The 12,688-nt window shown below is 39.4% G+C and overlaps 1 long non-coding RNA gene across 1 annotated transcript in view; it reads right to left on the reverse strand.

Moving 5' to 3' along the window:
* The window catches only part of LOC140500239 (uncharacterized), a 56,798-nt gene that overhangs the window by 15,893 nt on the left and 28,217 nt on the right, over positions 1 to 12,688 (reverse strand). The window lies entirely within an intron of this gene.

A 12,688-nucleotide genomic window follows, 5' to 3' on the forward strand; every position in this document is an offset into this window, starting at 1 on the left:
AATCTTCTTTGTAGGAAGAACATTGATTTGACAAGCATGACCAGAGAGTGGAGATCAGGATGTTGAGGATTCTCAAGTATGCCATACAAAGATCAGTTAAAGTACCCTGGAAATCTTTAACCCAGAGAAAGAAGCCTTATAAGGAAATGGGAAAAAGTTGTCATGTGAGAGAGGGATTAGGTTTTTTCTCTTGTCCCCAGAGAACAAGACTAGGAACAATGGGCGAAAGTTGCAAAGAGGTAGATTTGGGCTCAATATTTAGAAGGATTTCCTCATAATTGGAGTTGTCTCAAAATGGAATGTTTCCCACAACTGGGGATCTTCAAATGGTAGCTCAATGACCACTTGTCAGGAATGTGGCAGAATACTTCCTCTTCAGGTATGAATGGGCTAGATCAGGAGATCTCTGGCGTGCCTTTTAGCTTGGGAATGTTCTGATGCTCTCAGTCAACGTTCTGTCCATTCTACCTTCCCATTGTCCTCTATATTTATCTTTATCCATTCACTACGTTATCTCCTTAGCCCATAACACACACCTCCTAGCTCCCTCACTTCATACCTCCCATAAATATGCCTTCATCCTGCTCCAGTGGACTCAGTCCCAAACTTAACTACTTGGTCTGACTGACAGAATAGACAGGGGCTTTCCACAGAAGAGGTTAATTCAATATCACTCATTCTTGCTACTGGTCTCTGGATTATGTGTCTCTGCTCATGCCATTGGGTTAAGCTTATCAGAAGAACACAGTCCTAGGATGAGGGGTGGAGGTCCAGGGGTGGGGATACAAGATACAGAGGAGAGCAGAAAACATAACTGTGGCTGTAGAACCAACTTCTGGACCCAGTGGTACCCACAGAGTCACCTTCTGCTCCAGTCCCAGGATAGAAGTGGATTTCCCAAAGTATGAGGACACAGTGCACAGCTCTGCACAGGACAAGTTATAAAGATACAGTAGTTACACAGCACAGCTGAGTGGGACCTAAGAGGTAAGTCTAGCTTCCCATCTTAGATCTCCTGGCACTCCTTATTTTGAACTGAGTCCAGCCAGGCTCTTTCCCACTGAGGAGAAATTAATCTCCCCTTAGTCCCAGATATCTAAGCCTCCCTGGTCCCTACATAAGAATTGAGTGGTGAATCGCTGTGCTATATTCATCCTTAGTTGAGGGATTCCTATGGGCTAACACAGTCAGAACTAAGGCTTCATGGATGACCAAGGCTTGAAGAGAGAGAAAGAGCTGAAAGGATGGAAAGGCTGAGTCCAAAGCACTTCACACTGAGGAAAGAATACAAGCAGGAATACTGAGGGGGGTGGAAATGAACCTGGAAGAAAAGGATTGAAGGACTAGTCTGGGTGGAAAGGAAGGTAGATGAATCAAAGGTTTTACTTTCTAAGTCCTCCTCCCATTACCATGGGCCTGTCTGGGTAGAAAATCATGGAACTCTGAAGCACTGACACACTCCCTCACTGACATAAATACCCTGTCTCTGATGTATTTTTACCCTCAGGTGTGATGGAGATTATCATTCCTTCAGGCTCCCTTTTCTCTAGTTTGTTCATCTTCCTCTTCCTTGAGACTTACACATTGGCTTCAGGTAAAAGTATTTGCTTGTCTGGCTCTCTGGATTTATCAGTTTGGTTCTGAAGAATAAACCCAGAGAGATTTTGCCCGACTATCTCACCCCCATCACTTTCCCAGTCATTCCCTCATTAACCACCAACCCTCCCAAGCACCTTCCAATCTCTCTTCTCTCCTTCTGGAAGCCTTCTCAGTATCCTCATCATCCTGTCCTTTCTTCCTTAATTCTCTCCATGGGCTCTGTCCCTTCATCTCTCCAGATGCCTTCCTCTCTCCCATTATAGGTTCCCCCACTCTCCCTCTCACTTTCTGCATTGATCCTCTCTGAACACCTCTCTCTTCTTCCTCTCTTCCTCAATAGAGCAGTTCTCAGTAATTGGACCTACACAACCCATCCAGGCCCAGGTAGGGGGAGAAGCAGCCCTACCATGTCACCTTTCTCCCCAGGAGAATGCTCAGCACATGAAAGTGATTTGGCGTCGATCACTACAAATCGTGCATCACTATGAGGATGGGGAGGATAAGTTTAAAGACCAAAGCCCTGATTACCAAGGGAGGACAGAGCTGGTGAGAGATGGCATCACTAGTGGAAATGTCACCCTGAAGATACAGAACATTAGAGCCTCAGATGAAGGATGGTATAAGTGTCATTTTGACACAGGTTCTCATCAAGAAGAAGCTGCAGTGCAGCTATGTGTCTCAGGTGAGGAGCTAGGCGTGCAGTTCTGGAAATCTGGAGCTCCTATAGGAAGGGTTGGGAGAGTGTTTTTCCCATCTGAGTCATGACAACTTGGGGCTAGTGGCCAGAGCAGGCAGTGCAGTCTGAAACACAAAAGCCATGGCAAGAAATTGAAAACAACCTTGCAAGACTGGGTGCCAGAGATAAAGAAAAAGGAGAAAGGAAATGAACAGGGAGAAAAGAAAAAAGAGTAGAAGAGAAGGGACTTTGAAGGTAAAAGAGGGAAAGCAGGGGAAGAGGATGTAGAAGAAGAACCCTTATCTTTCCATCTTCCCCACAATACTGGTAAGAGATACTTGATCAGAAGCTTTGCTAAAATCTAGGTAAACTATATCCACAGTATTTCCCTCATCTACTACTTTAGTAATCCTATCGAAAAAGGAAATGAAGCTAATCTGACATTACTTGTTCTCAGTGAAGCCATGCTGGCTCTTTGTAAACATTTCTTCCTTTTCTAAATCCTCACTATCTCCTTCCTTTTTTTGGTTTTTTTAAATTAAATTATCTTATTTGTTTTCAGTGTTCAACAATCACTTCCATATAGCTTAGATATTTTTCCCCTCCTTCCCAAACCCCTCCCTGAGATGGGATACAATCTTTTATAGGTTCTACGTGTATTTTCCTATTAAACACATGTTGCATAGAAGAATTAAAATGAATGAGAGAAACTATAAAATAAAACAAAACATAATAAAAAAGAAAATGGTCTGTTTCTGTCTGTGATCCCATTCCATGGTTCTTTCTCTGGATGTGGAAGGCATTTTGCCTCGAGTCCATTGGAAATTATTTAAGTCCATGCATTTCAATGAAGTACTAAGTCTACCAGAAAAATTCCTCACACACTGTGGTTGTTGCTATATACAAAGTTCTCCTGGTTCTGCTCCTTTCACTCAGCATCAGTTCATATATGTCTTTTTAAGCTTCTCTAAGGTCTTGCTGTTCATCACTTCTCATAACACAATAGTATTCCATAACATTCATATACCACAACTTGTTTAGTCATTCCCCAGTTGATGGGCATCCCCTAGATTTCCAGTTTTTGGTCACCACAAAGAGAGCTGCTACAAATATTTTTGTACATGTGGGACTCTTTCCCACTTCTGTGATCTCTTTGGGATAGAGTCCCAGAAGTGATATTGCTGGGTCAAAGGGTATGCATATTTTTGTAACCCTTTGGGGCATGGTTTCAAATTGCTCTCCAGGATGGTTAGATCACCTCACAGCTCCACCCACAATGAATTAGTGTTCCAACTCTCTCACATCTCCAACATTTATCATCTTCCTGTTTTGTCATGTTAGCCAATCTTATAGGTGTGATGTGGTACCTCAGAGTTGTTTTGATTTGCATCTCTCTGATCAATAGTGATTTAGAGCATTTTTTCATATAATTATAGAAACCTTTAATTTCTTCCTCTGAAAACTCTCTGTTCATATCCTTCGACCATTTATCAATTGGGAAATGGCTTGTATTCTTGTACATTTGACTCAGTTCTCTATATATTTTAGAAATGAGACCTTTATCACAGACACTAGTTGCAAAATTTCTTTCCCAGTTTTCTGCCTCCCTCCTAATCTTGGTTGCCATTGGATTTGTTTGTGCAAAACTTTTCAATTTAATGTAATCAAAATTATCCATTTTGCACTTCATATTGTTCCCTATCTCTTGTTTGGTCATAAATTTCTCCATTCTCCATAAATCTGACAAGTACACTATTCCTTGCTCTCCTAATTTGTTTATAGTATCAATCTTTATACATAGATCATGTATCCACTTGGACTTTATTCTTGCGTATAGTGTCAGGCTTTGGTCTATACCCAGTTTCTGCCACACTGTTATCCAGTTTTCCCAGCAATTTTCGTCAAACAGTGAATTCTTATCCCAGAAACTGGTGTTCTTGGGTTTATCAAACAGTAAATTGCTGTATTCATTGACTACTGTGTCTTGAGTACCTAATATATTCCACTGGTCTACCCCTCTGTTTCTTAGCCAGTACCAAGTGGTTTTGATGGTTGCTGCTTTATAATATAATTTGAGATCTGGTAGGGCTAGGCCACCTTCCCTACCATTTCTTTTCATTAGTTCCATTGATATTCTGGACCTTTTGCTCTTCTAAGTGAATTTTGATATTATTTTTTCTAGCTGTAGAAAATAATTATCTGGTAGTTTGATTGGTATGGCACTGAATAAGTATATTAATTTAGGTAGAATTGTCATTTTTATTATATTAGCTCGGCCTATCCATGAGCAACTGATGTTTTTCCACTTACTTAGATCTGACTTTATTTGTGCAAAAAGTGCTTTGTAATTGTATTCACATAGTCCCTGGGTTTGTTTTGGCAGATGTCTACCCAAATATGCCCAGACATTTTATGATGTCTACCATAGCTTTAAGTGGGATTTCTCTTTCTATCTCTTGCTGTTGGGCTTTGTTAGTACTATATAGAAATGCAGATGATTTATCTGGGTTTATTTTGTAACCTGCAACTTTGCCAAAGCTGTTTGTTATTTTAAGTAGTTTTTTACATGATTCTCTGGAATTCTCTAAGTATATCATCATATCATCTGCAAAGAGTGATAACTTAGTTTCTTCTTTGCCTATTCTAAATCCTTTAATTTCTTTTTCTTCTCTTATTTCTATAGCTAGCATTTCTAATACCATATTGAATAACAGTGGTGATAATGGACATCCTTGTTTCATCCCAGATCTTATTGGAAATGCATCTAGCTTGTCCGCATTGAGTATAATGCTTGCTGATGGTTTTAGGCAGATATTTCTTATTATTTTATGGAAAATTCCATTTATTTCTGTGCTTTCCAGTGCTTTCAATAGGAATGGGTGTTGCATTTTGTCAAAAGCTTTTTCTGCCTCTACTGAGACCATAGAGTTTCTGTTAGGTTTGTTGTTGATATGTTCAATAATGCTAATAGTTTTCCTAATATTGAACCAGCCCTGCATTCCTGGTATAAAGCCTACCTGATCATAATGTATTATTCTCATGATAAATTGCTGTATTCTTTTTGCTAAAAACCTATTTAAAATTTTTGCATCTATATTCATTACAGAAATTAGTCTATAATTTTCTTTGTTTTGGCTCTTCCTGATTTAGGTATCAAAACCATATTTGTATTATAAAAAGAATTTGATAGGACTCCTTTGGCAATTTTCCCAAATAGTCCATATAGTATTGGAATTAACTGTTCTTTAAAAGTTTGATAGAATTTACTTGTAAATCCCTCTGGCCCTGGAGATTTTTTCCTGTGGAGTTCATTGATGGCTTGTTCAATTTCCTTTTCTGAGATGGGGTTATTTAAAGACTCAACTTCCTATCATATCCTTCCTTTTTCAAAAAAAATTTCCCAGCAAAATCAAGTTCATTAGCCTATTATTTTCAGACTTTTCTTTTCCTTTTGTTTGAAAATAAGACACTTGTCCATCTCTAATCTTATGACATACTCTTCCTTTTCCTGTGATGTTTCAAATATCACTGAATATTAATTTTTATGCATTGTATCCACCAGTTCTTTCAGGACGTGAAAATGGAGTTCATCTGGGCCAAGTGACTTGAATGCCGTAGGTACACACACCTTACTTCAGTCCTGACACTCTTTCCTTTAATAGATAGCTAGAAGGGAAACATAATCCATGACCCTTAAGCCTTCAGTTTGTTGTTCAAGATGATAATTGTTAGCAATTCTTTTTTAGGTTCCTTATGGTTGGGTTACTTAAGCCCAAGTCACAAGTCACAAGAAACAAACAGTTGCTATTCCTTTTGATAAGTGAGGGAAGTTCTCAGTTCTGTCTTGGATGTGCGTGTATGTGTATGTATGTTTCTGCTTTCTTTTTTTCAAGGAGAACCTCAAATCTATATTTGATCAGTGATTGTATAACTGTCTTCTTCCTTTCCTTTCTAATATGTTACCCTCTTCCGTTCCTCATTATCCTGAAAATGGTTAAGTCTCCCCATCATTCCAGATCCTTTTTTTTTTCCTTCAAAAGATTTCTATTTGGCATATCCATTAATCCCCTCAACTTAGAGGCAGCTGGTGGGGTAGTTGATAAAGCACTAGTCTTGGAGTCAGAAAGATTGGAATTCAAATCTGGCTTCAGACACTTAGCAGATGTGCTAATCTGGGAAAGTCATTTAACCTCTGCTTTCATAAGATTTCTCAAGTGTAAAGTAGGGGTTTTGTTGCTGTTCAGTCATTTTCAGTCATGTCTGACTCTTCATGAACCTATTGAGTTTTTCTTGGCAAAGATACTGGAGTGCTTTCCCATTTCTTTCTCATGTTCATTTTATAGATGAGAAAGCTGAGGCAAACAGGGTTGAGTGACTTGCTCAGATTCACACAGCTAATCAGTGTCTGAGATTGATTTTAATTTAGATCCTCCTGGTTCCAGGCCTAGCTCTTTATCCACTATATCACCTACCTGCCCATGTAAATGGTATAGACCATCTAAAACTTAGTAGTTAAGTCTTAGAGAATATCCTGAGGATTAAAGTGGTTAAATGACATTTCCACGGCCAGGTGGCTTAGTGTCAGAGACAGAATTTAAACACTGGTTTCCTGGCTTCAAATCTAGGATTCTATGCATTAAGGAATGCTACATATTTTCATGGGAGTCTCTCTTCATACTACACAACACTACTGCATCATCCCTTTTATCTAATTTGTTTGTTTTTAATCTATACTTTTTACCCACTCTATTCCAGTCATGGGTAGCATCCTGTTGGATTCCAATAATACCTATGCATATATATTTATCTCCTTGCACTGAATTCTCTAGTTCTTGTACTAGACTAGTTAGTATCAAGGTATCTAAAGCTATGAACTTTATTGTTGTTCTTGTTCTTGAATGATGTAGCCTATATGTCAAAAGGAATGTCCACTACTATTTTTCCTGTTTGTGTCTTTCTTACCATTCTCTCTGGTATCCACTGTAGCAGTTCTATGGAGACAGTTTGCTCTCACTCTCTTTCTCTTCATTTTCAATTTAACACCTTCTTCAAATATGTATATATATATATATATATATATATATATATATATACATATATATATACACATATATATATATAATGTGTGTATGCATATATATGTGTGTGTATATGTATATACATATATACATACATATATGCATGCATATATACATATACATACACACATATATTCATACATATATAAATACATACAGATATATTCAGGAAAATACATTCTTCCTAGTTTTTGATGTATACTCCATTCCTGGCCACAGATCTATCATTCTTACATCATTGCACATTGTTCAGAAAGCCAGATCCCATTCACAGCTTTCTCAGACACACTTGGAAAGTTCAAAGTTGATTTTCTCTTCTGAACTTCACCACTTTAACTGAATAATGAGAATACCACCAGTGTCCCTAAAGTTTCTTGTCTAGAACTTTATCGTTCTTAGAAATCTCATGCCTTCTGGTGGTACAATTTGCACCCACATGAATCACCAGTGGTGAGTAGTGATGGGATTGACTAGTCTCAGGTCCTCCATCATATCATGGACACACTCCAAGAAAACAGAAGACCTCCCTATTAATTATTTTAGGTTGGTGCCCCTCAGCTAGCAACCTCTAACCAAAGCTACTTATCTCTGCTTTCTCTGATGAGGACTAGATGACTCTCACCTGGAAGCAACTTTAGATCCTCAACAACATTCCATGGATCATGAGAAGTTGCTTCCTCCTCAGAGAGTATAGCCCTGCATTCCATAGCAAGAATTTCATATCCATTACCTAGATCTGAATGCTTAATAAGCCCTTTCCTTCCATTCTTTATACTCCAACCTCTTATAATCTATGATTCCCTTCAATGTCTTGGGAATGTTTTTTTTCCTACTTTTTCTAACATTAAAGCATTTCCATTCTTTCAAGGAATTCTTCATGCTGCCTGAAAAGCTAAACAGTAAAGGGACTACCTCCAGTCCTTTGTCCTCTTTAGAAGAAAAAACAGCCCTTGTTTCCATTCATGCAGTTTGTGATTAGTCAACTTTTTGAGAAAGGCAGTCTTTTCCCTTCAAATTACAGAAACTTTCCTCAACACATGCTAAAACTAAAGCCTTCAGTTCTTTGTTGCTCTTACTGCTGTCTCTCCTGAGTTTTCTTAAATATGCACTATACCCATGGCTGCTAAGCAGACTTATTTCTCCACTCCAGTCATCTGCTACTTGTCAAGATGGGTTTCACCTGTAATTAGCATTTTTCTGCCAAAGCCCAGTGAAGACAGAAACTGTCCCCAGCTGTTCTCTGTGAAAAGGTGTTATGCAGAAATCCAACTTCTGTCACCTCTCACCTTTTCCTTTCTCCTTTCTCCTATCCTCTTCTCTTGGTTCTTTGCTCTGCCATTGCATTTTGACCAAAAGCCCAGGATGTCACCCGTGAAGTATTTTTTAACAGACATTCCTGTGTTTTTCCCCTTATCTGATGCCATTTAGAAGGTGCCCTTAGCTTCAAATAGGTGTTCTAAAAGTCATTTGGTTGAGGACTATACTTGACCTGAAAATGTGGGTCATGGGATGGGGGTGGATATTACAAAAGTTGTGTTTTAGCATCATGGAACCTCAGAGCTAGAAAGGACGTCAGAGGTCATCTAGTCAAACTCATGCTTTGAATAAGAATCCCCTCCATAGGGGTTATACTCCCTTCACTTGTAAGTGGTCATCTAATCTTTACTAAAGGCCTCCATAGAAGAAGGAATGTAGAGTATATTTTCACTGATCCTCTGATGACATGGGCCCAATATCCTCTAAATCCTTGGTTCCAGTCTAGCTTTTCAATGTCTTTCGTGACAAAGAGTGGGGGAGAATTGAAATTGAATTAGAAGACCCATGGACCCCATTTACAATCTTGTATGACCATGGACAAGACATCATCTCTCTGAACCTTAGTAATAATACATTCCCTACTTATCTGAAAGGGTTGTTGTGAAGAAAGTATTTTGTAAATTACAAAGCACTATTCAGATGCATTTTTATTAGTATTATTGTCTTCCCCAGAACCAAACATCACAGCCAAATGTGGTACAACCAGAATAGATGATGGTGAGACTATCGCATTCTTCATTCTGGAAATTATCTTGCTTTTAGTACTGAAACACTCATCTCTCTGTAGTTGCCCCAATGATGAAAATTGCAACCAAGTACAGTAGTCTATACACAATCTCTTCTATCACAGTCCTGATCCCTTTGGCCAACATAAACTTCTTTGTTGTATGCCCTGCCTGATTAGGTTGTGATCAGGTCATCATTGAACAGGATTATTTCTATTATTGGGGCATCCAAAGAATCTTGGATAATTTTGGTCTATGGAGGGGAGACACTTGGTTGGAAGGGAAACTTATGACTGTGTTTTGTTCTACCAAATTAAATTCTTTTTATAATCAACTAGTAGTAAGTCCCACAGCATCCCATATTTTCCATATCTTTTAGTAACTTGCACAATTACAAAGATATGATCCATCATTGGCCTAAAGACCTCCTTCTCCCTACTAATGCCCTCATCAAGGATGCCCTTGAACAATGTGTACATGAAGTTCATAAATATTACATACAGATGAGAAAGTAGGCTGAGCAAAGGAAGAGAGCCACAGGATAACACCAATCAAGAATAGTAGACATGAGAGTGGGAATTTTTGAAAGGTTGGGGAGGCTTGGTTGTATCTGTAGGCAACAGAGAAGGAACCAGCAGAGAAGGCATAATTAAAGATCCTTTCTCTGCCTGACAAGTCAAACTGACAAGAAGCTTTTTAGGCTATTTTGGCCTCATTTTAATGGCAATGGAATTACTTCTGGATAAAATTATTATAATATTTCTATTAATGACAGTCTAATGGGCTGTCATTTGACAGAAAGCTAATGTTCCAAGGTAACGATTAAACCATTTCCTTGTAGGTAAGGTTGCTGAGCAGCAGATACAACCATGGCTGACCATCTTTACTGGGATCATTATTGTAGAGTGGGTTCTGTCATTTATCTTTTCTGTGGTTTGCACCCTACGGCACAGAGGTAACTATACTGGGGAACTGAGGGCAGAGGTTACTCTCCAGCATATGTGGGCAGTTTTGAGCAGGAAGGGCAAAAAAGAAGATGAGAAGTCAGAGTACTGGCTTCTCATCCATCCCTCAACTACTGATGACTCCATCTCCTGGAGTTTCCCAAAAATCTCCCATAGGTCACTCCTCCAGATGCCTACCATAAAGTTACTCTATCCAACACATCCTTCCTCTCAAGGTCACTATTCTACCCCATCCCCAACTTCCCCTTCTCCACATATACATAGTACCTGATCAGCAGAGGGTCTGAGAGGTTTAAAAATTCCCATCCATACTTAGATGTTCATCCTAAAGTCACAGAATTTCAGTATTGGAAAGGACCTCAGCCGCAATCTAGTTCAACCCAAATACAAAATGAAGTATCATTAGGACATACAAAACATATGATCCATCATCCAGACCTCAAAAGAACTCACTACTTTTCAGGGTGACCCATTCCATGCTTAGGCAGCTTTCATTATTAGGACAAAGATGAATTGGCTTCTTTGAAATCTCTATACATTGTTTTGGGTTCTGCCTTACAGGGCCAAATAGAACAAATCTAATCTCTCTTCTACAGCATAACCCTTCAGAAACTTGAAGACCACTCACATGTACCCTTGAATCTTCTCTTCTCCAAGCTAAACATGCCAGTTCCTTTATTTTATCCTTATATGGGAAGGATCCCATATTTCTTCACTACCCTAGATGGCCTCCTCTAGACATTCATCAAATTACCAATATCCTTCTTAGACTGCAGTGCCTGCCAGGAGTGGGGAAACATGAGGCCTTTGACTGAATCCAAATTTCACAGAACAAATGTCCGTAATAAAAATTATTTGTTCTGTAAAACTTGAACTCGGACAAAAGGCCCTACCCAGGGACGTAGAAAGCCACATGATAGACTGAACATTATTCCAGATGAGGACTGGTGGAGGCAAGAGTACAGGAACACTAATCTCTCCATGGTCCTGAAAGCACTCTATTAATGTAGCCCCAAATCTACTTGGTTTCTTCAGCTACCACATTATGCTGCTTACTCATACTAAGTTTGCTATCCACTAAAATCCCTAGAATTTTTTCAGATAAACTGCTTTGTAGCTTGAATCTTGTTCTAGTCTAGACTTTCCCCCCATTATTCTACTTCATCATTATACATTCCAGCCACTTCATCATTATACATTCCAGCCACACAGAAGTATTCTCTAAATTCACCATGCTATTCCCCACCACCATACCTTTGCACAGGCATTGCCCATGTATAGAATGTACTCCTTACACACTGCTTCATTTCCAAATCCTTAACTTTCTTCAGAGCTCAATCACTTTTCTTGAGCCAGTGTGGATCAAGCCCCAACTATATATGCAAAGTTTCTGCTGTGTCCTGGGATAGAGTAATAGAAGATCCTTGTCCCTCTCTTCAATCTCAATCTGCACAGGAAAGGAGGGAGAGCATTCCCACATGGGGAACAGCTTGTGTAAAAGCATAAAGGGGGGATGGGTGTATGAAACGGTGGGTAGGCCAGTATGACTAGGTGATAGTGTAAGTAAATGAAAGTCAGGAATGTGTTTAGAAGATGAAAAGGTAGGATAGGGCAAGGTTGAGAAGAGCTTTAACTGACAAATATGGAAATTTACTGAGTAGTGGAGTGACATAGACCTTTGCTTTAAGAAAATCACCTTGGCAACTCTCAGAGGATGATTAGAGTGTGGTAGGATTTGAGAGAGGGAGAACAATTAGGCAAATATTGAATTATATCCAAAATGGGTAAGAAATAATACAAGGCAATTTAAGGGAGAGAAATTACAAACTTGGAGTGGGGAAGAACATAAAGAGAAGTCTTTCCTTAACTGATGGGGAGGAGAGGTATGGAGGAGAATAAGGGAGGTCAGAGCTGTTACTGTTACACCTCTTGGGGCTTCTTTCAGGAAACATTATCCAAATCCTTCCCTGGCCATGGGAGTTAAATGGGATCCTGGCTGTGATGTCAGCATTTGAAATTGGACTTGCCATTTGTTACCTGTGGATTTTGCACACATGTGGAGGTAAAGGGCTGGGGGGAGATAAGAATGGGTTTTGAGGAGGGGAACAAGATGAATTTAGAGTCCAAGGTTCCACAACTCCTGTGCAACTCTGTTTCCTCTAATCATTCCACTCCCATGTTGCCCTGACTTAGAATGCCTTGTCCAGACCAGCCTTAGTTGTGTGCTTATCAAGGAGGCTGGGGCCTGCCAGATCTATCATAGAAGCAGAAATAAGTGACCCAGACATGCCCAGGACAGGGCTCCAGCTAATGGACCTTGGTGTTTGA

This window comes from Notamacropus eugenii, chromosome 4, assembly GCF_028372415.1.
Source record: "Notamacropus eugenii isolate mMacEug1 chromosome 4, mMacEug1.pri_v2, whole genome shotgun sequence".
NCBI lineage: Eukaryota > Metazoa > Chordata > Mammalia > Diprotodontia > Macropodidae > Notamacropus > Notamacropus eugenii.